The 26,102-nt window shown below is 37.9% G+C and overlaps 1 protein-coding gene across 2 annotated transcripts in view; it reads left to right on the top strand.

Annotated features, from left to right (window-relative positions):
* Nucleotides 1-26,102, top strand: part of DYRK1A (dual specificity tyrosine phosphorylation regulated kinase 1A) — an 89,976-nt gene that overhangs the window by 38,567 nt on the left and 25,307 nt on the right. The gene's annotated exons all lie outside the window — the stretch shown is intronic.

The following is a 26,102-nucleotide window of genomic DNA, read 5'->3' as shown; positions in this document are numbered from 1 at the left end:
GGGTCTAGTTAAAACCTTCTGTACTAAGGAACATAAGCTTGGAAAATGTCATAAAACCGGGAATGTTTCAGTTCTCAGATTTTCATCTTGACACTCTATTCTCCAAAATAAGTATTTGTTGATAAGCTGTTATGGACAATGATTAGATTAGAGAGCAAGAAACAATCATTTGTTTTTATGAGTAGTGGTGAGACATGAAATTTTCAGTTCTGACCTTTCAGTTATCCTGGCAACAGCGGGTAATATGCAGCACAGCATATATTGATCAACCGAGGTGATATTATGAAGCCTCGTTTCTGAGGCTCAGCACTTCATTGATACTTACATCTAACTCCTGTTGACATTTTGCTGAGTTAAGTACCTAAATATCTTTGAAGACCTAAATTTTAGTGTATTGCAGATAGAGACAGCTGTTGAACATATTTGCTATAAAGGTGGAACAGGTGGCAGCAGTTTTGTTCCAGACATACAAGAGAGATTTGTTCTTGATTTCCTTCTCTCCTGTGGAAATCTATTGGTGCCTGCGTTTTGCTAACAAATTGGTTATTAAGGGTCCCTTAAACTGAGATTACAAGCATAGTATTAAATTCTACTTGTACTGGTTAGTTCTGGTTCCTCTAACTGGTTTCTTTTTTGCATGCTTATGACTGCTATTTCATTGTATTACTGAATCCACTTTATGTGTGAACAGAGAATCCAACCTAAAGTTTGGTACACCACCCAACACTATTACCTTGTCTCACAGTGTCTTTACTAACATCATAGAGAATTTTCATGTTTGTGCATCTTGCCTATTTGAGGTCAGTATCTTGGAGTGAACTTGCCACTTGTTTGTACTACCTCTGAAATGCAATGTAGAAGGACTGATAGATGTGCTCTGCCAGGAAATGAAGTAGAAAGATTGTGTTTGTAAAGGTGGGTGAAGTTGATGTCATTCTTACCTGGTTTGTGGACACAAGCAATGTTTTTCCTGGTTATGTAGGCACTAAGGCATTTGGGTAGAGAGGAAACACTGCAATACTGTGATTGTAACCCACAGTTCCTCAGGGCTGTCTCACCATTCCAGAGGAATAAATAACTGTTTCGGGCAATACATAAAGATCCCTGTACAGACAGCAGTGATTGTAGAAGTCCAAGAAGTGGGATGAATACAAAAATATTTTGATGGATTCTTTTTTAAATGCTAGTTTATCTGTAGTAGGACTTTCATCCATCTTCATGCTCCTCCGAGGTCACTGAATATGCCTAAGAGGTTTGAACTGAGACTGCAAGGTTTTTATATATTAGTAAAAGTATACATGATTTCACCTGTCATATTAATATGAGTTCTGACTTGCTAGTAGTGTTTCCCAGAAGTAGGTAAGATTCTTCTCTGTGAGTTGGATTGAATATAAAACTGGTAAGTGGTATCTTCATCTGGGTATGGAATATTGGCTTTACATATATTAGATCAGCTTATTAACAAATACATACTAAAACCCCAAACAAATACGTTGACCAAATTTTGAACCTTCCAGTAATACGGAGGCTTTGTGCTATCTTGGAATGAAAGGGTGAGTTTGCCCTTTGAAATATTTCACTTACAGTTTATCAAAATACCTGTGAGAAGAAATGGATGTCCATCATACTTTCATTTACAACTTTGTTTTAGGTAATATTCCATACTTCCATGTTTAGATGATGCTTTAAGTGGGCTATGTGTTAACTCCTTAAAGACTGTAAAAAAAGCAGTAATCTATACATAATTTATTCTTGCTTCTTAAGTTACACATCTGTAAACCTTCTGTTGTAAAATTAAGTAATCATTTTACAGTGCTGAGTAATTCTTGGAGACTTACCTGATTAAAATGATGTATCCACAGCATATAGTTTAAGTATATTTCTGGTGCTTTAGTCTCAGAAGATGGTGTACAAAAGCTAGTGTTTCTATTAAGCTAAATGTTCATATCTCTGGAGTTTGCTCCAAAATTCAGTTTTTCAAAATTGGCATGTTGAGATGCTGAAGGAAAACTTTGATTCTAGCATCAAGATGATTCTGATAAATAAATAACTGAAAAAATGTAAGATTGTCTTCTGTGCTTCAGTTTAAACTAGTTTGTGAAGATCTTTGCATGTACATGTTTTGTGCTTGGTGATCCTCAATATCAGCTAATTGTTCCTGTCTTTTGATCTTACTGTGCAGTTGTCTGATTAGAGCACTAGCTTCTTTTAAACCAAGCACCTTTCAAAGAAACAGATTCACCAGGCCAAAATCTTCAAGCAAGCAGTGCAGTTTTTAGATGATAGCTTTTGACATGTCTTCCTTCCTCTTTCTTTACACCCCAGTATTTTACAAAAAATATGTTCAAAATCGAACCTTTTCTGTTTTGCCATTTTCACTATTTGGAAGGAGTTTTTTTCAAGATATAAATAGAAGACACTATTTGTAAAGTATGCTAGAAGAGAGCTTCAAGAGCAGATGTAGTCAGAGGAGACTTAAGAATAAAATTTTGCAGACATAAAGGCCCACTTCTCTGTTAGTAAATTGAATTTTCCCAGCCACTGAAGCCGATCACATGGAACAGCACACATCTGTGCTAGTTAACTGTCCTAGCCTGTAAAACTGGGTGGCTGCCTGAAAGCTGCCTATTGGGAAGGATTCCTGGAACATGCTGACTGCCACACATTCCCAGGAGTTACTGGGGAAGAGTGCTAGTTGGAACGGATGCTATGAATGCTCTAACGTTTTACAAACACAGTGGATCATAGCTCTGTGTTTAGGAACCTTCTTCGGCCCGGCTGAATCTGTTAGTATAGATGTACACAGCTGCTAGTTCCATGTTTACTGAGCTGTTAAGTCTGCTGTTGTCTACTGGTCCTTAAAGGAGGACTGGTAGAATCCTTTTTCCATTCCATTTGGCCTTACTGTTGTCTCAGAAGATGATTGCTGTTTTTCTGGTCAAAACAAAGAAAACGCTGTCGTTCTACCTTTTGTCATGTATACATTAAACATACATATATATATATATAAATAAAACTCTTTTTCCCTGACCTGGAGGTGCAGGGATATTCCTTTGCTTCCTTCTCACTTACAAAGCCTGAGAGAATTTTGTGTTGTTTTCCTGTAGGATTTCTTCAAAAGTTCTATTTTCATCCATCTTCTGACAAATTCTACATGTAAAGCTGTTCCTGACCTCTGGCTTAGGCTGAGTTTATGGACTTCATGGGTCTTCATGAAGAAAACATATTTTCCTTAGAAAAAGAGGCTGTTTCACACCCAGATAAATTGGTCAATTTTCAAGTGAGGATTCTGCAACTTCAGTTTAGAATGCTGTGTTCAGCTTTGTATTCCTACAAAGATACTGGTAGCAAAAGGCCCCAGGCAACAACTGTTTGAATCTTGAGAAAGGCAAAAAGTAGTTGTTGTGGTTTTTGTTTGTTTGGTGTTTTCTTCTGTGTCTGGAGGCATGTGGAGCTCCAGGGGAAGGGAAGAAGCAAAACTTAATTTTTTCTTGGGAGAAATCCAGACGCTATAGGCTGCCATCCAAATGCAAAAATTCTGACACTCTCTGTTCAGAAAAAGTGTCACCAAAATGTAGCTAGCTGAATACTCCACTTTTCAATAGAAGGCAGTTTCCTTAAATAGAATTTGTGAGCTAACTTCGTCTAGAGCAATGATTTGGGTTAAAAACACTGCCAGATCTATAGTGACGTCTTTTTACTTGAAGTCTTGCACTCTGGCTACAGGTATTCATCTCAGATGCCTGTAAACACTCAATGTATATCAAGATAGCTGAGGAGTGATTTGTGTCCAGTAACACTATTATCTGTAGCCTATATAATATGAATGAAATACCTACTTCACCATTTTTTTAGGGAAGTAATTGGTAGAGGAAAGAATGGAATTAATACACTTCCTCGTGATTTACAGATCGGTTATAGTTTAAGAGTATTTTAATACAGTATTTTATTGGTTTACTTTGTATCATACTTTTTTTCCAAAGATCAGAGTTTATTAGCAGTATCTCTTTGCCATCAAAAATCCACATTATCCTCAATAACAGATTAGCAGTAGCTTCATCTTTCCAAGAAGCTCCAGTAAACCATTAGGAAGATGGTTAATCTCCCTCTTATCTAAGCCTTTTGATCAGTTTAGAGAAAAGTGAATTGGTGTCTTGTGAGCAAGTCTATGTAGCAGACTACTTAAAGTGATTTGGTCTCCTTTCAAGATTAGCTTCATGGTTATTTATCTAATGATTCAGCTGAATTTCATCAAAGACCAGGTAATTAGACAGGTATTGCATGTTTTGGATTAATGGGACCTCTGACAGAAGTCTGTCTTTCCTTATTCAAAGATAAGAACTGTCTGCAAGAGTTGATGAGTTTTTGAAAATTAGAAATGCTGTAGAAAGTTATTAGAAGTATCTGTATGAGAAGCTCCATGGAGAAGCATCAATATGCTCATTTTTGAAGACTCAGGGAGTCTCTTTTCTTGAGCTCATTCTGGGGTCCTCAGTACAGTTATAGGGGGAGGGACAAGTATGTTAACTTCTAAGTTTGAATCTGTATGCTTAACATGCTTCTGGCCTTCAGTAATTAAATCCTGCCTGTCTAGTTCCTCATCTGAGTAGACAGAATTACTGTAGTATCTAGTCTACTTGATTACAGAAGGGGGTTGCGTACATGGGTCCAGTGACTATTGATCTTGTCTACAAGCTACATTCCTTGATTCGCAACCTTACTCGTTGAGACTCTTTGATCATTCCTTTGGAATTCAGAAATAAAATAGTAGGCATGTGTGCATGTGCACACACGTACACACACGTTTCTGGGCAAACTGCCCCCCTTCTGGTGATGAACGTTGAGAAGGTAGTTTGCATGTATTGTTCCCAGTGAATGACCTGAACTCAGCTATCTGCCATTTTGGACACACATAAACTGAGGAAGGAGGCAGAGTCTTCCAGTGTTTCTCATAAAGCTCTTCCTTATTTGTTTGAATAGAGTACAGCAGAGCAGAATATGAAGCAGCATCATTAAGAAGTATTAGCTTCTTTTATCAGAGTTATCAAAAACTAGCTGAATTTTGCTGAAACTCAAGCTAACGCATAAAATGAGAGAAGGTGGGAATGCATCTGTCTTTCGCCAGTTTTGGAATTGAGTCTTGTTTTTAGAGCGGCTCTGCAAACTTTATTGATTATATACATAGATAGCTATTAAAAATATTTGGTAGTAGTAAATAAATTAAGTCTTGGCAACATATTCAGTTACACCAAAGGCAAGTAGAAACAGATTGGGACACATGCATAAATTTGTATTCTTATTTAAGAGCTTTTCAAAAGCTTTGTTTGCACGGCTCTGCATCTGTGATAATCAAGTGATAAAGCTTCACATTATCTCAGTAGGAATTTTGGTCAGTGTTGAGAACTTCTAAAAATTCTGTTCTGTGTGCAGAGAAACATGTTTGCATGGTTTCTTTGAAAATTATGATAGCTGTATTGTCCTTGATAAAGAAAGACAGGAGAATGTCCAGTGAGAGATAAAAGCGCAAAGGGAAGAAGTGGAAGTGTAACCCTTTCTTTTCATTTGGGGGACTTCAGTTGGTCTGTGATTTTTGGTTGCTTTATTTTTGTTGTTGTTGTTCCCCTACCCCACTCCCTGCCCGCCCTTTCTGTTTCCTCATAATAGTATTTAATACAAAGTTTACATTCTTACTTGGCATGCATTAGCCTGGACATACTCACTTACTTTGTTATTTCTTGAGTGTGTCAAGGTTAGATAGTTGAGCATTTTTCCTTTGTCATCACTAATCCAGTATACTTATATTTTTTGATCCTGAATTTCTGCAAATAAAAGAATTGTGTAGCTTCCCACAGGGGAGTTCTGTCCTTTCCTTCTTCAAATAGGATAGTGGAACTTTGAAGAGAAAATGTGAAAAGAAATGCTTCAGCACAGACTAAATAAGGCTGTAGAAACCTATCAGGTCACATTCTTGTGTGGAAGGGTTCTCCCCATGACAGGAAGATACACGGCCTCTTTTTGAACGATGAGCACAATCTAACTGAGTCTTCTATTTATTGGAGCTTTAAATACTAGGCAAGACAGAAGCACCAGCAAGTTTCAAGATTTTCTCCACAGATAACTTTTTTTCAGCCTGAGAATCAAGTGGACTGCTAAGTGTCTTAAATCCTGTGCCTTTTGAGAAGGGGTAGTTGGCTCTTGATGATTAGTCTGCAGCATGCCTGATGTCTGATTTGCTTTTTGGTCAGAAGACTCATCTCCCTTTCTCCTGTGAGCTGTCTCCCAGGAGTTTCACGCATACTGAGAATTCAAGAGATGTTCACTGTAATGTCATACCTATGAGTATGGTAGAGACAGACCGTTTAGAAAAGTTGTAAGAAAAACAGAGCATCTGCAACAAAAGCCACAGTCTCTGCAGTTAAATGCTGGGCCAATCCTGTGACAGTTTATGTGTCTGTAGAAAACACAGTGCTATGGCCAAATATCAGTGTGCTTAATGGTTCACTCCTGAGGAATCTGCTTCCTCTGAAAATCTATGGAGGTTGAAGTGGAGCTGACTGGGGACTTCATTGCTACTATAGACTTCTTTCTCATGCCCCAGAAGATGGTTTGGCTTGCTTTCTTTCTTTGATACCATCAGCATTTCAGAAATCACTCCATAACCTTTGAGACTTGCTTATGTTGGAAGACAGATCAGGTTATGTTATTCTCCATCTTCTCTACAGTTGTGGAACCCACAATGAAATAATTGTCAGCATATGAAGAAGGCCATCTCTGACTTGAGTCCTTTTAATACTGTTTGTTCATAGTTAATTTCTGCGCAGCTCTACTTTTCCCTATGATTCCCATTTTGTAGCATAAAGTTTAATCGTTGCCGACGTTTTGAAACGTTGGATTATTGGCTAAAGATGACCAGTACCATGGCACTGTCAAGAGTCTACCATGCTTCCTTCTCACAGATAATGGCAAAGGCAGTTTTCCCATTTCTGCCCACTCTGTTTTGTTCCTGGTGATGTTAGGAAGTCTCACCATTTTGTGGGGCAGAGGAAGAGAAAAAGAGGGGAGGTCCTCTATGGCACCTTCTTTTTGTACATGATAGGGTTCTCTGAAGTTGCTAAGTATTGTAACATTTCTGCAGATTCCTATAGAAGTCTTGAAGAGCCTGACTGAGATTGACTGACATTTGAAACAGTTTTGTGCTAGCTTGTACAGCAATGCCAGCGAACAACACCGTATTGCTTTCAACCCAGATGCTTTGGCAAATAGCAGCTTCATGTGTTGCCACTGCTTGGCATAATGACTGATGCTACAAAGCAGTAGCAGGTGGTTGGGATTTTTTCTGCTCACTCTGCACCAAGTCCCTATTTTTTGCAGTGGCTTTGGAGCATGATAAACAATATTGCTCTTTTTTCTGGTAAGGATTGTAGACTCTTAAATGTACTTGGTAAAAAGTTGTGCTCAATGGCAGTCTATTGAATGAGGATACTAAGCTACCCAGCTCTCATTTTCTTTTACAAATATAGGTGACAGATAGTATGCTTGTTTTATACCATCTTCCAGCAAATTCATCACTGTAGTAACAGAAAGTCCTATTACTTTGAAGATTGTTTTATAACTGCTCTAGTTTATGCCCTGCTGTCAGTAATATTCCTTCTGTACACCTTTTCAAGCATCTTTTCCCACAATAGCTTAACATAGTCCTCAGTCTAATACATCTGCTTTTTCAGTCATGGGGAGGAGGAGGGCACTTCAAACTTCTCTCTTATCTTAGCATCTACTTGCTAGAGAAGAGTCATGCTGTTAAAATGTGCATCTTCAAGTGTATGTTTTCTAGAGTCCTTATTGTGGTAGCTGCCAGCCATACATGAATCAGGGTGTTTTATAAGCATTGGCTATATATGCCCATTCATTCCATAGAGTTGAAGAGATAACATGCTTTATTACAATAATGCTTGGATTAGAAAGTTTCCTGTTCTGTATATTCTTTTTTTTTTTCTTCCAGAAAAAGAAGTTATTATTTTGTTGTTTCTAAATAAGATAAAATTATGTTTAATTCTCTTGCTTCACTGAGAACACATTTTTAAAATTTATGGTAATATTGAAGTTTTGAAATGCATTGGTACCTAATCTTTTAAGATAAAGAGATCGTGTGTTAATTGTTTCATTTTTCTTGACTTGCAATGTCTAGACCCTTGGTAACATGACATATTAGGAGATCCTGGTTCTTTTGCATTACAGTACAGTCGTGTCTGGTGCCTATAAATGTAATGTTCAATACCTGCTTATGAACTGGAAGTACACTCTGACCAGACTACGGGCACACTTGTGTTTGAAACTCTGTAAGAATTAAAAGCCTGCAGAGGTTAGAACTTCCTTAGCATTTATGATATGAACTGAACTTGTGATAATCTTTTCATAGACCATAGTTGTTACCTGAACCTTGAAGAACTGCTTGTCTGCTTACTGTTTGTATACCATTAATATTTTTACATGATCACCTTTCTTTAAAAACAATGAAGTCTCTTTCCTTAGTTGGAATGTTTTTCTCCCTCTGCACTTCTGTGGAGGCAAGAAAACCCAAACCAAACCCAAAACCATGTCTAACCATGTGATCATATTTTCCTTGGCATAGTTTGTATATCCTTCAGGGAATGGTGAAATGATTTCTTCCTTCCCCACCCCATTTCTGCACCCCCTTTGAAGTATCCTGCCTCTTCTGGTGGCCAGAGTGTATGTCACCATCTCTGCATTACTCCCCATGTTGACGGTGCAGATGTGTGTGACAGGCAGCCCTCTCAGTAGTTTGCCCTGAGAACTGGCATGTAAAACCAGAGATTGATGGAAAGAGAGGCTTAAATGTTACAGTTTAAGCATGGCAATTAGAACACACTGTCTTTGGTTTATGCATCTTCCATAATGTCCCTAGAGGAGGGAGGTGGCACTTTCTGGAAAGGAGGAGCCCTGTCGTGCCAAATGTGAACTCCAGTCTCTGCTTACAGAGTTTTTGTAATCTGGGAATAACGCTTGTGGATGCATGTAGCTGAAGAAGTAGACAAAATGTAAAGGTTTTAAATTTGCACGACTCTGGTACTTGAGTGGTGTTGCTCTCGTCATTACTGGTGTGAAAAAAAAAAATAATTTTACTAGTTAGTTGTAATTTTTAAAAACATACTGCTTAGCTGATACTAGAAACAGTAAAGCCTTTGAAGGAAATGTATGATTTACACTTCAGAAATAATTTTCTTAGATCATAGTATTATCCTAGAGGAATAGTGATACAGTTTTTTTGTTTTGTGGGTGGTTTTCATTGTTGTTTTGGTTTGGGTTTTTTAATTTTTTTTTTATTCTGTTTTTAAATTTGTACTACTTAAAATAAATTAATGCAATTTACAGTGAGCCCTGCTTTGGGATTGTGTTGTTGTTTGGATTAACGAAACCTGGCATCACTATCTTTTGGTGGTTGCTAGTTGCAAGTACATATTCAACCATGTGTAAGTTTTTTCTCATTGAAAACTAATACTTCAAAATGAGACAAATCAAAAGAAGTAATTACTTAAAGTTAAAAGTGTACTAGATACAGAAATTATTAGAAAGGCGGGAAATTGGTCTTTCAAATAATTGCTTTGGAGTTGTGAGGTTTCATTGTGCTTGTGAAAAATTGGTTTTATTTCTGATTTCCGTTGGAGTTCTGATTAGCAGTAGCTAGATACAGAAATGTAACTTTTTACTGGGGATATGATTTGTTCTTCAGTGACTTAAGTCTGAATGCAGGTTGCCAGGAAGTAAGGACTTGCTTGAGACATCTATTGTAACATGCTGGTGTAAGAATATCAGTTATCAAATTGTTGAGAATGCAGCAGAAGAATGATGTAGTTACAATTTACAGCTTGTGAATATTTTACAGAAGTAAATAGTTCTGATGCTTCCAATCTAGTTTGGAGTGAGGAAAAAATCCTTTTTGAATTTTTTTATTTTTATGAACTATAGTAGGGATTAATAAGGACAGCCTGCCTAGGAGTTTCTAATTATTCTGGTTTTTAAAAACTATATCAGAATTTCTATTATTAACACAGAGTATAAAAACAGTATACTGTCTCCAAATGCAACGTAACTGCTCTGTTAGTTGCCAGACTAAGTAGGTACTATAAATTTATGTTTGAGTGAAATTATCTATTTCAGGATCATGTATGAAATCAGCCATTTAAGGCATTCCGTGGAATCGTTACAACAGCAGATTCCCCATAATTGAGGTGTAATTTATAATGGTAGATTTTTTTGTTGTTGTTGAATTTGGCGCTTAAAAAGCCTTCTATCTGTGTGTATCTAAGTCTACAAAAGGCTTCTGTTTGACATGAATTAAGTGTATGGTATGTTAATTTTTTTGCCAGCATAGCAATCTCAAATAAAGTGTTGTATAGCCAGTTTGAAATTAGTAAAGCAAAAAGACTTGCACTATCAACAAGGCTATGCATTATCCAAGTCCTGCAAGTGAAAGGAGGAGGGGACATAGCATAAATTCTGACAATACATTCTTGCCTATGTACCAAGTAATTTCATTCTTACGGTTGGTTTTATTTTAAAATTTTCAGCACTGTATCATGAAATCTACCCTTATGGTAAACATCAGAATGCAAGTTGAATTGGCTTAACATAATGGAATAGTTTGAAAATACATGTGATTAACTGTGGTGTAGAGTTAGAAAGATTTTGCACCAATTCATAATACAGTATTTATCCAAACTGCAAAAGTACTTTCAGATCCTCCCCCTCTCCTGAAAGCTGTTTTCTTTGGTCAGGTATTGAATAATTTATATCATGTGAGACTATTGCACATGATGTATTCATCCCTTGTTTAGCTCTTACATTAATGGTTTGGCATGCTAGCTGTACATTGATATGGTAGATGCTTTCCATTTTTTCTGTACCAACTGTTTAAATATATCTTGTGCCTCAGTAACTACAAATGAGAAATGACTTGAATTATTCTGTTTCCCTTGATGGTTTTTATGCATAGGAAAAGATTCCTTTTTTAATATATATGTATTTGTACAATAGATTAAAGAGGAGCTTTAAAAATGATTCAGATATTTATGCTAACCTTATGTTTAGCTGGAAATGCATGTGGAATCTGAAAAGTCAAGTTTAGATGTTAGGCTAGCTGTTAGCCACAGGTATTGATTAGGTACAAAATATTTGGTGCTTTTCTTCTCTTGTACGAATCATATGGTTTGTTGCGTTGCCATGTAGTAGGCAATTTGTATTCAGTCTTTAATTAGTTTTGCACTGTAAACTGAAAATTGTGAGTAATGTTATTTATATTCTCTTTGGAGGTGTGGGAAAGGGAAGGCACTGCACCAATATGAGAAACTCTTACTTAACTGCTGGTAAAAGTATTACTTTGAGAGGACAGTTGAGCAGACTAGGAGAAGGATTAGTGCTGCAAAGTACTGGCCCAGGCTGGATTGCTTGGAAAATCTTGTAAGCCAACGGTCAGATAACACTCTGCTGCTGCTTACTGCTGTTGCTGCTGCACTGTTACAGGGTTTGCTAGATGAGCATAAATCAAAAAGCAGTAATTTAGTTCAAAAAGCTAACATGAGATAAAGAATAGATGGAATTGATTTTTTGGTATGTGTCATAGGTGTTAGTGCACATACTAAGATAATTGTATATATTTTAGGACATACAAGGAAATATAGTAGTTTTTCTATTGATAAAATTTCCAAAATGAAGTTGTTAAATTTTCTAAATGAGGGAGCCGGTAAAACTTTAATTTCTGTTAGCATCAGGCTGTGGAACTGACAATTTGGGCACTTTTAAAAAGCAGATTCTGGGATTCAGATCCAAAAAGTTTTGAGTGTCATAGGAATTGACAAAGAAATACAGATCTTGTCCCCTCTTCAGCAGTGAGCCAGGTTAGCGGCTGGCAGTCACAGACCTCCTTCAGCCGATCAGCAGGCAGAATAGTGTCACGATCCTTTGAGGGTTTGAGACGCAGAGGCTGCTGCCACCACCGTTGCTTTATATCCTGTACCTGGTGTGTACCTGGACAGGAGATGTCGGTTGCCAGTGTCGGGCACCTTCCACAAGCACTCGAGAACGAGAGACACACAAACACCGCTCTCGCAGGTGAGTGAATTGCAGTAGCACTTTCACATCACCGCTGGGCTGTGGAAAGTGAAGTAAAACATGCACAGGATCACTTGCCTCCGCCACGGTGTAGAGGGAAGCTGTGCAGCTGCGTTCTGCTTTTGAAGAGAGAGGCAATTGCTTGCAGAGTAAGTCTGTCAGTCTTTGCGTTTAGAGACTTCGTTTGAAGGGGGCTGAGCGGTGCCGGTTTTCAGAATACACATCTGTTCGTGTGGGAAGGGAACCTCCCGAGGAGTGTTGGAAGCAGTGGTGGTCAGTAGCTGCTGTGCTGCCCTCTCTATTCACGCTGTCACAGGCAGAGACACTTAATGACAAATGTTCTTTCAGATAATCTTCACTATATAAATTGGGGGGCAAAAATTGCTTATTTGTCGTATGATACTTCAGCTTCTTATGTTCAGTCTTTACTGGTGGTTCAGTTTGGTCAAATGAACTGACATTCATTTGCTTAAAATCTGTCAGTGGGGTAATAATGAGGGGTTTGTTCCTTAGTGGTTTTACGCTTCCTTAAAAGCAAGCAAACAAACAGAATTTTAGTACTTGTGAAAAAGGGGATGATCTAAGTAGCATGTACTATCGGATATGGTACAGCAGCCCGTGTCATTTTATAAGGTGATCTAACTCAGACAGTGAAAGTGAACTTCCCTGCTCTTAACTGTTGTGTAAAACCCTCCGAAGAACGCTAGCAGGGAGATAGCGGGTTTGAGAGGGTTTGAATACGATCTCTTTCGGCTGTTTCAGCATCTCAGCCCTCCCAAACGCCTTCATTTCTCAGGCCAGCCCGGAGCAGAGCTATTTTGCGGGAAGGGAAGTTTAAATCCTAATGCAGCGCTTAGCTGTAATCCCCGTGTATCATTACTGCATTGCCCTGCCCTTGCTGTGGGGGTGAAATGTAGAACATGAGTCTAATCCTCGGTAGATGGAGCTAATTTTGCTTTAAACTTGAAAGTGTTAACAACAACTTGAAAATGTGACAAAGCTCAATTGCATTTCTTGTTTATTGCTTGTTTTCCGATTGGACAATAGGCAGCAGCTCTACCCTGGCAACTGAGGGCTGCGATTTGCATGGTCCCCTCTGATTGGCCACTCGGCTGAGGAGCTGGCCCAATCAGGCGGCGGGCTTTTAGTGGTAGGCTATGCTAATTACCCGCTGTTGCTGGGGTTCGGGGTGGTTTCCGCGCGCCGTTCTGCTGCATTGTGTTGCCTGGTGAGCGGCGTTGATAAATGAGCAGTTAATGAGCTGCAGCAGCGCCCGCGTACTGCGGGCAGGCACAGATTTTCGCACAGAAGCGAAAGGAGGATTTAATTGCTCTTCAGGCTCGCCCTGTCTCTGCATTGGCCGTGGCAATATGTTTGTGTCTACGTATGGGTGTATATGTATATTAAAAATTTGGTGGATGTATACACCACGTTAATTTAATTAAAAAAAAAAAAATCTTCACCGGATTAGCTTGGAAGCAGGGAACAGTGCTGCGTTGATGGAAGAGAACTGTTCTCACTCTTCCCCCGCTTAATTTTTCTTTTTTTTTTTTTTTTTTTTTTAAATTGCTTTGTATTGAAGCAACCAGATTTCTGCAGAAAGCATGGCTATGGAACGTTAATAAAGTCAGCTTTAATATCAGTACTTCCTAAAATGCAATAATCTCTGTCTGAGATAAGTATCTATAGCTGGTGTGAATATAGAATAATCTATTTCTAGAACACACACTTGCCTTTTAAAAATGGTGTATTCACATGTCTTCCCTCCTCCCTCTTCCCCCCCCCCCCCCAAAAAAAACCCCAACACCCAAAAACCCCCAAAAGCAAGCCACACCTCAGCTGTAACAGTTGAGTCTGGATTTTTTTCTGTCCTATATATTGTTCCTGCCTAAGAATATCTGGAAATCTGATCTTAAAATTTTTTTTTTGTTGCTTAAATCTGCATCTCCTTCTTTTTTTGCTGCTTTCCAAACCTGCTTTTTCTCCTGTTCAATCATGGATTAGTTTACCTTCTTCAGTCCTCCTCTTCTCTAGTCCCTCCCTCTGTCTTCCTTAGCTGTCCAAATTGTGGGCTTTCTTTGCATAACTACTTACATTCTTTCTGTCCAACTCAGTAAAACTGACTGTAGGGTTAATGAATTATTTAACTGAGTAAATCCATCTACATAGGTTCTGTGTTCTTCCCTTCCTCTCCTCTGTTGCCTGCCCCCTGCGCCCCCAGCACAGGTATCGGGTATCGATGTATGGCTGAGATTTGGTACCACTGGCATTTACTACTAATGGTGGAAATTATTTTCACTGGCATATTTTTGACCAGGTACACCACTCTTTTCAGCAGATTTGAAATCCTTTGAGTTCAGTTGGAATTGAAATTTTAGTAAAAGTGATTCCATTTGAAAACTATTTTTTTTGTGTGTGGAATTTTTTTGGAAAACACCTGTGCAGAAATTTTTTTTTTTTTTTTTTTTTTTTTAAATTTTTACAAATCTGCATTAATTGGTACTTTAATACCAAGAGAACAGACAGCATTCTCCTGATTTAAAGCTTATACTTTAGGACTAAGCAAGTTTTGATTTTTAAACTAAATATTGGAGTGTGTTTGTTCAGATGAGCAGTGGTCAGCAGCTGTTTACAAGTTGCTCTCACCATGAAGAACAAAGCTTACTGTTAAAGAGCAGCCTATGATTAAATCTGATTTTTACTTTGGTGGACTTTAAATTTTTTGGCTGTTTTGTAACCTTTCAGGAAGCTGGCAGCAGAGTTAAATCCAATTGTTCTTGAATAGTGCAAACATTTCCTCCTTAATAGAATCATAGTATGGTTTGGGCTGGAAGGAACCTTAAAGATCACCTAGTTTCCCCCCTCCCCCCGCCACGGGCAGGGACACCTCCCACCAGACCAGGTTGCTCAAAGCCCCGTCCAACCTGGCCTTGAACCCTTCCAGGGAGGGGGCAGCCACAGCTTCTCTGGGCACCCTGTGCCAGTGTCTCGTCACCCTCATGGTAAAGAATGTCTTCCTTATATCTAATCTAAATCTAACCTCTTTCAGTTTAGAGCCATTACCCTTTGTCTTATCACTACATGCCCTTGTAAAAATTCCCTCTTTAATAGGAAAGCTTGGTGATTTCTAGCGCATTTTAGAAAAAAAATAAGGTAAAATACAAGTTGCATACACTTGAAGTAGAGTTTGCTTGAAGCCTTCTGAAAAATGAGTGTGGAGATTCTTTATAGAGTATTTCATGGAATGACCTTCATAAAATCATGTCAATTTAAACTTTATGTCACTAAATTTCCATTGTCTGTATTGTGACATTACCATGACTTATAAACAAAGTATTTTTCTCCTTTATGTTTTTTCACTTACTGAATTTGACAGAACTTTCTCTATAAACAATGTTTTCTGTTTGTATTTGTGTTTTTCACAGGTTGCACTGGGAACTGAAGGACAGGTGTGAGCCTTTCACCTAGATTAAATATGCTTACCTAGTTGGAATTAAGTAGTTGTTTTTAAGGCTTTGTTTAGAACAATATTCACACTTCATTCTTTGTTTCTATTTCAAGAGCTGTTACAAATTTTCGCTGTGATCATAAGAAAAGTGGATATCCATTTCCCCCCGTTTTAATATTCCCTCTCTTTAAATGGTAGGGTTGTCATTAAATTAGAAAACTTAACCTTAGACATAATTGCATAAAATCATAAAATAAACATAAATTTGTAGGGGGAGAGAAAAAAAGTATCAGAACCCTAGTCTTGGCATTTTCTCACCAGCATTGGTGTCCTCTGAAAAATGAGTCTTTTACTTTGAATATTTTAGTATTTTTTTTTTTTCAGTTTTAACACAAATGTTAGTTTTCGTCTTCAAGTATGTTCTATTAAATATTCAATAGTAATTATTGATTGCTGAGCTATTCGGTTTCACTTATTCATTTGGCATAATATAAATATCATGTTGGGCTGAATCATCAGCCAAACTACTTGAATTTGAACAATGTTTCTCAAGCAACAGGTTTATAATGAAGAATTGGGCAGAGTTACAATGTGATATGAAAACTGCTGAAGAAGATTATGTGTGTATTAGAAAAAGATAAAACCTTCAATAATAAATATGTTGGTGTGTATACAGTTGCACAGCTGAGATTGATCCTTCTTCTCTAAACACTAGAATATCCTCTCCTGAAGGATCACACGAAGGCAGTGTGTCAAAAGGGAGTTTAAAAAACAAACCAAAAAAACCCCCAGACTCCACCAAAAGAACAACTCCCCAACAGTAGAATAAACACAGTTGCTGATGTGAAGCCTCTCATTCATTTCTTCATGTCAGTATCATTGCCTCTTTGCAGGAGGGCAGCCTTAATTTTTGTTAATATTCAGCAGCGGCCATCGGATGAAAACTGCAAGTTTGCAACAAAAGGAGGTGGTGCTTACTGCAGCCTGTGTGTAAGCTGTGGAGTCTTTTGCCATGTGATCTTCTGGATGCTAAAAGCTGAAATGCAAAAAGTGGTTCAGCAAGTCCATGGAAGAAAAGGACGCATGTTATACATGTATATATACACATGAATCACAAAGACTCTGCGTCATGTAATTCCTGGAGTGGAGAGGAGACAAATAGGCCTGGCACATACTGCTATATGCTTGCCTTGCACTCTTCCAAGATGACTGCTGTTGGCCACTTTCAGAGACAGGACACTGATTTGAATGGACCTTTGGTTTGATATACGAGTAATTCCTCCGTTAGTGCCCTGTTGCTTGAAAGAGCTATGCTTTTAATACTTGGTCCATGAATCAAGTTACCACTTTTTGTTTGGTTTTGTTTCTGAGCAGAAATGAACATCCATTTCAGACTTCTTTCATTTGGTTTACTTTTCCCAAATTCTTGAAGCCTAGCCTCCTGTAAAGCTGCTTCTCCATGGACCTCTGTAAAACAGAGATTTACCTACTAGTATGTGTTCCTTGTCTTTGTAAAGTCTTTCAGATTATGTGCACAGAATTAGGAATTTCAAATCATGAAACTCTTGTGTTTAACCAGTGTGTTTCCCTGGTTTTCTGCAGGACAGAATAAGATCCAGTTTTGTAAGAATACTGCAGAAGAAAATTGTTGTTTATGAATTACATGGGTACAAAAACAATGACTAGTCTATAGAATATATATGCAGATAGTATTAATTTTATTTGGAGCACAGTCTGAGGAGTGTCAAGGGGTATTATGTTAAATACAATGAAAATAAAAAGATCTATTGTATGGCAACCTATTCAGTGAGCACTACTTCCATTCTGTCCCTTAAAATAAATAGGTTGTTCATGTAACTAAATCATATAATGACTTATTTACATAGGGGCACTGAATTAAAACTGTGGAAGTATTCTGGTGTTTCCTAACTTCTCTGCACAGTATTCTTCAATTTTAATGTTCTTTCAGTCCAGCATGTACCTAGATGGAGTCTTCTGGTCTATGTGAAGGCCTGTACATAGGTTTGGTTTCTACCGTGTACTTGTAGATTTTTTTCAGAGAAGCTTTTAGGCAGCCTTGTTCTCAAGGATAGAAATGGGAAAGCAGAATTCTTACAGAGTTTAAGCTTTTGACTTTGAAAGTTAGAGTGCTTGTGTTTTCTGTAGGCTTTAGCTGAGAATTTTGACACTCTTTGGCTTCATTTATAAAAAAAGTAGTTTTACATTTTCTTAGTTCTGAGATTCTCCAGAGTAATATTTATATGTTAATGAAATATAGATTTATATAGTGTTGCCAGTGGGTTAAATCATTAAGTTGCTCATGAGTTTTAGAAATTTCCTTCTCTTGTTGTTGGGAGGATTATAGTGAGCAGTGGCATCTAGTCTTTCTAGTACCAGATTTTTGAAATGGCCAGGGAGAGATAAATACCACAATCTCTCCCTGTCACAGGTCTTAGCCACCATATTTCTACAGTAGAGGGAACTAGTGTCTCCTGAGTACCGGCTTTACTGTACAAAAGCAATGAAGCAAACGCATGCAAGTCCTGCCTGAAGTCCACTCATTCAGGGAGGAGGATAGCCGGCATGGGCACAACAATGTCAGAATGTTAATGAAGCCTATTCTTGGCCTGATCTTGGCCTAATCTTTCCTCCAGATTTCTTGCTCTCTCCCATATGACCAGACACGTGACAGGCAAGTCATGTCAGAGGTCTGCAAACTGCTGGAAAAGTTGGCACCCAGAAGTAATTTTATGTCACCTGTTAAGTACTTCATTTTTGCAGCTCTGTCCAGTAGGAAAGAGCACAAGCAGAAGGATTCTGTGGGCTGGATGTATTGGCTTAGTGAACAAGACTTGAGAGGGTGGTTGTTTCTAAGTTTAGGGCTTAATTTTACTTCGAGGGAAAGTAGTGTTTGGCATTTCTGTACAGGGAAGTTGACTGAATAGTTATTGTGGAATAGCTTCTGAAGTAGCCATTCTTAATAATGTAATTCCTCCACAATAATATAGTTCTTCCAGAGGAGGAACTACTGTGGGATATTTATAACGGAGTTGTTTGTTCTACAGTAGCTGTTGCAGGTAATTTCCCTTTGTTCCCTGGGTTCTCCCAGCTTTCCTCATTCCTGAGCAAGCTGAGTGAAGTCCCTGTACCTTCACATTCTCATGCAGTCATTTTAAATGCAGTGCACGAGGACAATAGGCAAAGCGGTGTTTCAGCAGAGCAGTAGTTCACCTAGAGTTCAAGTTGGCATTTGCTTATTGCTTAAAAGGTGATTGTTCTAAACTCTAAAAATCTCAGGTGCTTGACATTTATTATGCTTAGACAGAACTCCGGTGAGTCTAACTTGTCTTAAGTGTGGGTTAATTTGAACAGAGTTCTCAAGATACAAGTGTTTGTCTCTACTGCTAATTGCTCAGTGTCTGTTTTAGGATGTGCTAACACAATGCAGAGGTGGTTAGATACTAAAGTGATGCAGAGATCAATCTTCTCACTTTTCCAGACTTGTTTCTTAGGGGTACACTCATCGATTCTGAGAACTTTTCAAAGCATGGATTTTGTAAAACGAGGTTGACCAGAACTCTGGAAAATCACTAACTTTGCAAAAATTGTGGATCTTAGATGAAGGAAGAGGGCTGTGCAGTTTCTCAACTAATAGAGGATTTTCTTTGAGGAGACACTTGGCTGTTTTCACATTCGGTAATTTGAATACAGGAAAAAAACAAAATAACAGGAAGGTGGATGCCTTTATCTGTGGTGGCATAGCAGGGATTGGAAATAAAAAGATTTGAAGTCTGAACCAGTCATATGCAGTACTAAGAACTACTATATTTGGTCTGTGGTGTAGGCCCACAAGCTCTTGAACTCTTGAGTGCGAAGATGAGAATACCCATTGTGGTGAACGATACAGTTCACACTTTTATTCTCAGGTTGTGCTTTCTGGCAGGTTCTCATTCAGCTGTGAACTTACCACTGAGATGGAATACATCTGCACATTGCTGAATGACCCAAATAGTAGATAGCAGAGATAGCATATGGACAGGGAGGATGGGGCAAGAGGGAGAGAAGGTAAAAGGAAGCTCAAAACATTCAGGGTCAGAGCAGTGATCTTTATAGGGAAAATGCTGAAGAACAGGAAGAAAAGTTCTAGTAATGTAAAGAGAATGAAATAGATGAGTTGTGCAGAGAACATTTCATACTTCAAAATGACATGTCCCCACAGTCCAGGATAAACCCCCAAGGAATATTGCCACTGATTCCAATTTAGTTCTGCATTATTTCTGCCAGTTAAATGCTACTGTGCCATACTCTACAGGTGTTTAATTTATGGATCCAATAAGAAATTCTGCCTCTTCTTTGAGCTGAGTTGAACAGGGAGGTGGGAAAATTGAGACAGTGATGTTACTAGGAAGCAGCCAAAGCATTCTGTGGAAGTAGTAATCACTGGAAGCCAGATGCGGAGGCTTAGGTACAGAAGGGGCTACGAAGTTTTTACAGTTTTAAAAGAAATCAGTTAAATAACTGTTAAAACTGTTTTTAAAAGAAATCAGTTAAATAAACTCAAATAGCAGGTTAGTGGTAAGTTCTCAAACATGGGCAATGACTACGTTTGAACTTTTGAAAGTATGAAATACAATGCAGGTGTGACTTGCACTGCTTTTACCTGCTTCGTTGTGTACCACACTCAATACATACTGAAGTATTTTTAAGGGTGTTGCAAAGGTTATGTTACCAGGTAGAGAACTCACTATTTCCTGGTGTCATGAAATCAAGATCAGCTGCGCTGGAAGATGCCTTTGACAGTCTTGAAAGCAAGCTTGTATAACTCACAGTCGGAAGTGTTACAATAGTCCTTTTTTGGTTTTAATTTTTAGTTGTGAGGTAAGTAGATACAAAGAAATATTAAGGAAATGTAATTTCTTTCAATGTTCTAATTATTTTAATGTCTGAGTTTATCTCCTTTTTTATCCTTCATGATGAGTATACCTAAATAGAATACTTTGGTAGAACTGTGACAGAGGGACAAAGATTCACATACATACCTTGAGAAGCAGAGTATCTATGAGTGACAGAAATGCAAAGACACTATTTAATTGCTATGGGGATTTTCAGATGCAGTCCTGCACAACAGAGGAGCTGATCTAACAACTCCCTGATTCAGAGAGAGAAATCCTGTCACTTTGTGCTGACATATGTGGCACAGAATCATAGAACCCTTGAGGCTGGAAGAGACCGCTGGAGGTCACCCGGCCCAGTTTACCCCTGCTCAAGCAGGGCCACCTAGAGCCAGATGTGCAGTACTGTGACCAGTTGGGTTTCAGTTATCTCCCAGAATGTGTTACCCACAGCTTCTCTGGGCAAGCTGTGCCAGTGCTCAGTCAGTGATTGTGGGAAAGGCTATACCATGGCTTCCATCAGTCAGTCTTGTCCAGAGGACAGACTTTACAAAGGCGCAGCTGTAGGGAAAACTTCACTTGAAATTTTCATGTTCTTAGATACCAAATGTAAATGATCACAATACGCATATTTTTTCAGAAACAGTGATCCACTCTTGGGGTGGCACACAAGTCACCTGCAACTCTGTGCTCAGTGAATATTTCTGCCTTGCATCATGTTGAAAGGGGAAGGCCAACAATGCATTATACCACTTGGTTATCTTACGATACTTTTTTGGGGAGGAGGTAATGTCTAAATGAGTTATGTAGACTGATGTCAGAATGGGAATAGCAGAATTTAAAATGGTGAGGTAGGAAATTGAATTTTGAAACTGCATAGAGTTTTTAAAAACCTATGCAAAATTGTACCCAAACTTTTCTATAGTAAACCAACTGTAGTTCATTTATACACTGTTCAATAACTACCATCTCCTGTATTTTTCTACTTCGCGTTACTAATTTATTTGATACTTGGAAAAGCCATTTAAAACAAAGCTGGTTTTGAATGAGGGAAGTATTTGCTATCCTCACCAAATACAGAAATATATTCTTGGAACTTACGCTCTTCCACCGTGTTAAGATGATGGTTTAAAGAAATAAACCCTACCTTCTTCCATATGATAGGGCAACATCTGTATTTTCAGATAGTTCTGAGATATGAAACTCTTTTCATGTTATAATTTAAATTTTCCCTATTATATTTATGCTATTGGTCCCCTTTCAAACATCATCTTCTGGTTATATTTAACAGTTGGTTGCTCATACAGTAGTGTAGCATTTTATTAATGCTCACTTCTTTCTCACTTGTTACTTTCCAAAGATAGGAAATTTACAAAACTCAAGAAGTTACAATTGTTATAATTTATATTTTGCTTATATTAAGGTGTATGGAATGTTCCTAATGAAACGGAGTATTCTGAAGAGCTTCACTTCAAAAGAGCTGCTACATTCATGACTGTTGGAGAAAAGGGACATACACTCTCAAGTCTGAAATAAGGGATGCCTTCTGTGGCTGGACCTTCTTTATGACAAATTCTGATTTAGTCTTGTCACAAGCAAATATGTGTTTCTTGTAAACGGTAACAACTTAAACTGCAAATACATATAAAGGTATAAATTTTTATGCCATTCCCAGAACTAACACATTAGGTAAGGCCTGTTCGTAAGATAGTTCTACCCACTCCCAATCTGTAATCTCTCCCCTTAATGTACTTCATGCATAGAGGTCTTGGCATACTTTTTGTTTCCTGTCACTGTTTACTTCCCAAGGTTCTTCACAACATGTAATCATCTGACCTTCTAGAGGTTAGAAAGGAAGATTGATGATTGACAAAACCTTGTTCCTTAGATATTTCTATCATGTAGAAGTTACAGATGTGGCATGGTAACGAGCGCCTGTGGATTTCAGTACTCCCATGGTGGTCAGTAGATCACTTCTTTTTTTGAATGTCTCAAGCTCTCCAACTGAACTTCAGCCACCACAGGTTTTGTGAACCTGAATGGATGTACACAAAAGTTCCTATTTCTATAGCTGACTGACTCCTTGGCCTAAAACTAAAGGAGGTCAAGATTGCTATTCTAACCAATTCTTCTTTCTCCCCTCATTTCATCGTAACGTGTCATTAGGTGTTTCTTGGCTCGTAGTAGTATGTTATGAGTGTTCTCCTGGGATTAGATGTACTGGAGTAGAATTGCATGTATCATGGAACAAAGTCTGAGATGTGGCAAGGGCAGGTATTTCATCAGGGACCATATGCTGAATGTTACTTGTTTTTGTTGATAGCTAAGACTGCTTTCAGCAACAGAAGTCTATGAACTCCTGTGTCTCCATTTCAGAGACAGTAAGAAATTGTAAAGATGAAAATTAATTGGCTACTGATCTTTCAGAGCCTTGTAGTTACAGTTCTTAAACTTTTGACCCAGGTAGTTCTTGCTTATAGCTAACATCATTCAGAGACTATTAAAATGCCTTTCTATTTGGTATAAGAACATGCTGTATGAGCTAGACAATTTACATCCATCTACTTGTAACAGACTTCACATCATGAAACTCTAGTCAGGCTCTTCTGTTTAATAATGTCCGTTTTTCTGAGATTCAGTGCTGCTCTGTGAAACCGGTTTACAATTCTACCAAAGAACAATGGTTTCTAAAAGGTTTCTTGTTGGATACAGTTTTGATTCATGTATGTTGACATCCTAGGTTGTGTGTGACTTCCCTCCAAGCAAATAAGTAACTGCTTGTTTATCGTAAACATTGAATCTCCAAAAAATTTTAAATTGAAAGAATAAATTATTTGTCAAACTGCGGTTCTGTAGAAAAGCTTTCCTTGTGATTCCACAGTCCAGTTGCCTTGTTACAAATTATGAAGCCCTCTCTTCTGGGGCATTGCTGTTGAATTAACTGAGTTGGTCCAAGTGACCAGCATCAGTCTGGAAAACCAGGAAAGCTACAGCCTCATTGTCCTGCTAGTGGACTTGGGACAGAAAGGGTGTGTAGTGCATTATTCAGTTTACCCTTGGATTTGTTGTGATCTTTTGAGTGTCAGAAGATGCTGTGAAGTCAAACCATACATGAGAACTCCGTGCTACTGGGATTTTTCTGTGTATATATGTTAGCTTTCTGCTTTTTTTTAGGGACACGTGCAAGTGCAGAATTTTTTAAAATAAAAATTGGTTTTACTAAGTCATCTAATTTGCTAGATATCTAGTATGCTATTGGGAAACTGTGGCCCGTGGTAAAAAAAAAATACTAGAAATAAAACTTCTGAAGTAATTTGCTCTACATTTAGAATTAATGTTGTTTTTTTTTTTTCCTATCTGATTTAAATACTGCTTTGACTTTTAATTCAGTCACCATGATGTTGGCAAGTGAGATTTCTATTTTTTTTCAGGCTAAACAGAAAATCAACAGAAATTAAAAGAGCAGAAAGTAGACATACCAGATAATGTCTTACACATGCTCACCCATTCTTATGGGAGTGTTCAGTATATCTTGAGAAGTAAATGTACGCTAAATTTACCAAATTGTATAGATGAAAGACCAACTCTGATTCTCTAGTAAAAATGGAGGTTAGATATTTATTTTCTTAAGTGGTGTGGAAAAAAAAATTATATACAGTTTTTACCTTATCTAAGTGACAGATGCATTAATATATAAGGGGACCATGATATCTTTGTGAGAGGCCAGTTGATGCATTAGAATCTTTGAACATATTTCTCCCCTCCATTTAAATGTGAAATTGCTAAGTTCGTAATCCGTAATTTTAAATCTAAAAAAGGTGGCGACCATCTATTGCCCGATTCACAGGTAAACGTAAGAAGTTGGAATGAAAACAGGAAAAGATGGAAGTGCTTTAAAAAGTTTACACTCAGATATTTAATATTTTTACTGTGTCTTTAAATGTTGGAGGAAAGTTTCAGCACTTAGTAGGATCTATAATTGTGTTAAAAATCAAACCCCAGTTTTTAATGGATGTTCTACAGAAGAGTTAGTAATTTTCTGTTCAATGTTAAGTTGACTTAGCTTATAATGGTTTTAGGTCAGGAATTTCTTTATGTTATTTCCATTTGTAGGATCATACTGATGCTTGATGATGTGACCAGGGGCACCATAATGCACACACAAAAAAGGAGTTTTTGTATATCATAGTTATTTCATTAAAGTTTGAGGGGGGTTTTGGGTTGGTTGGTTGGTTTCTGTGTTTGTGTAGAGGGTTGTTTTTTTTTTTTTTTTTCTTTCTCCTAAAATAAAATGTTTGAGGACTTAATGAAACATTGTGAAAATATGTCGGTGCTTGTGGGCAACCAGTTAATTTTCTGGAGCAGTTTGTTCTTAGTAGTCTTTAAGCATTACTGAATTGTAACACTGAGGAAAAATACCAGTGGTCTGTCAGTGGATATTTTCGCTGTACAATTTCACTTCACCCCTTTTAAAGTAATAGTGATTATACTATATATAGGCTTTCTTATTTATATCTGCTTGAATGTTATTTTTACTTTTTTTATTGACTATATTTTTCTAAAATGATCATAGTGTACAGTGTTTGATTTCATCCCATGACATTCTTCTGCTACCCTTATAGGTGCTGAGTCAATGATGCAGTATCATTTTTATATTTTATTTTTTCTTGATTTAGAACAGCTGGCAAATTGAGCAGTCAATTATTTTTAAGAAAGTCAAATTGATGGATGGTGTTCATCTACTGTTTTCTACTGATTATATTTTCTTGCAAGGTTTTGATTATAAAGGGAATGGGGTTTTCCCTTGCTGTTTAGGTGCTTGATTATTTCACATCTTGCTTCTGAATTTAATCTTTACCAATAATTGTGCTTCCACATTTCAGCTTCTGATTCCACACTTATTCCTTCACTGGCAGTGTTGGCTTCAGGCCTGGCTGCTTGTCCCATCCTGCTCAGTCTCTTACGTTGTGCCAACATGGCAACCATTTAGAGAATTTCCCCCCTCTGGCATAGTCAGCAAAAAGCAAAAGGATGGATGTTAAATGTGGAACATGCTAAACTTTCATTAGCAAAGAAAACCAAATTGTACTTTAATCTGTCCTCCACTGTTAAAGAACAGTGAAGATACAAGTAGACTACAATTAAATGCCATCTGACAGACGTCTGAAACAAGAGTTGAGAGGTGTAGGATCTGTCCTGGTTAGAGGCAGATTCTGTGCCTGTGGAATTTGATGTTTTTCAGGATGTTACGCTATCTAGTACTTAGGCCATGGAGTATGCCATCCTACTGCAACTTGATACCAAGTGTTTTGTTTGTCTCTTGCTTTGCAGTTGCTTTGCACTTGCTTCTTGCAGTCTGATTTCACCTTCCCAAAAAGGAATTAATTTAAATTTCAGTGCTTGTTACCTATAGCTTGATGCAACTCAGTGGTAGGAGTCAGGAAGCTGAATTGAAATACAGTGTGCGTTGGAAGAAGGGTGGAAGTTAAAAATGAGGCTAGTGAGCTAAGCAGTTTGTAGGAAGGCATAAACATTGAGACCAGGGAAGATGAGCTGCTGAGGCAGGGCACTAGATTTTCTTTTCTTGTGGTACAGTCAGTTCAGAAACCTGCCATGAGCAACCTTGGAAGGCAGAA

Source organism: Tyto alba, unplaced genomic scaffold (assembly GCF_018691265.1).
Source record: "Tyto alba isolate M040663 unplaced genomic scaffold, T.alba_DEE_v4.0 Super-Scaffold_14, whole genome shotgun sequence".
Lineage (NCBI taxonomy): Eukaryota > Metazoa > Chordata > Aves > Strigiformes > Tytonidae > Tyto > Tyto alba.
The sequence above is the reverse complement of the archived record's forward strand: the minus strand, read 5'-3'. Positions and strand labels throughout refer to the sequence as shown.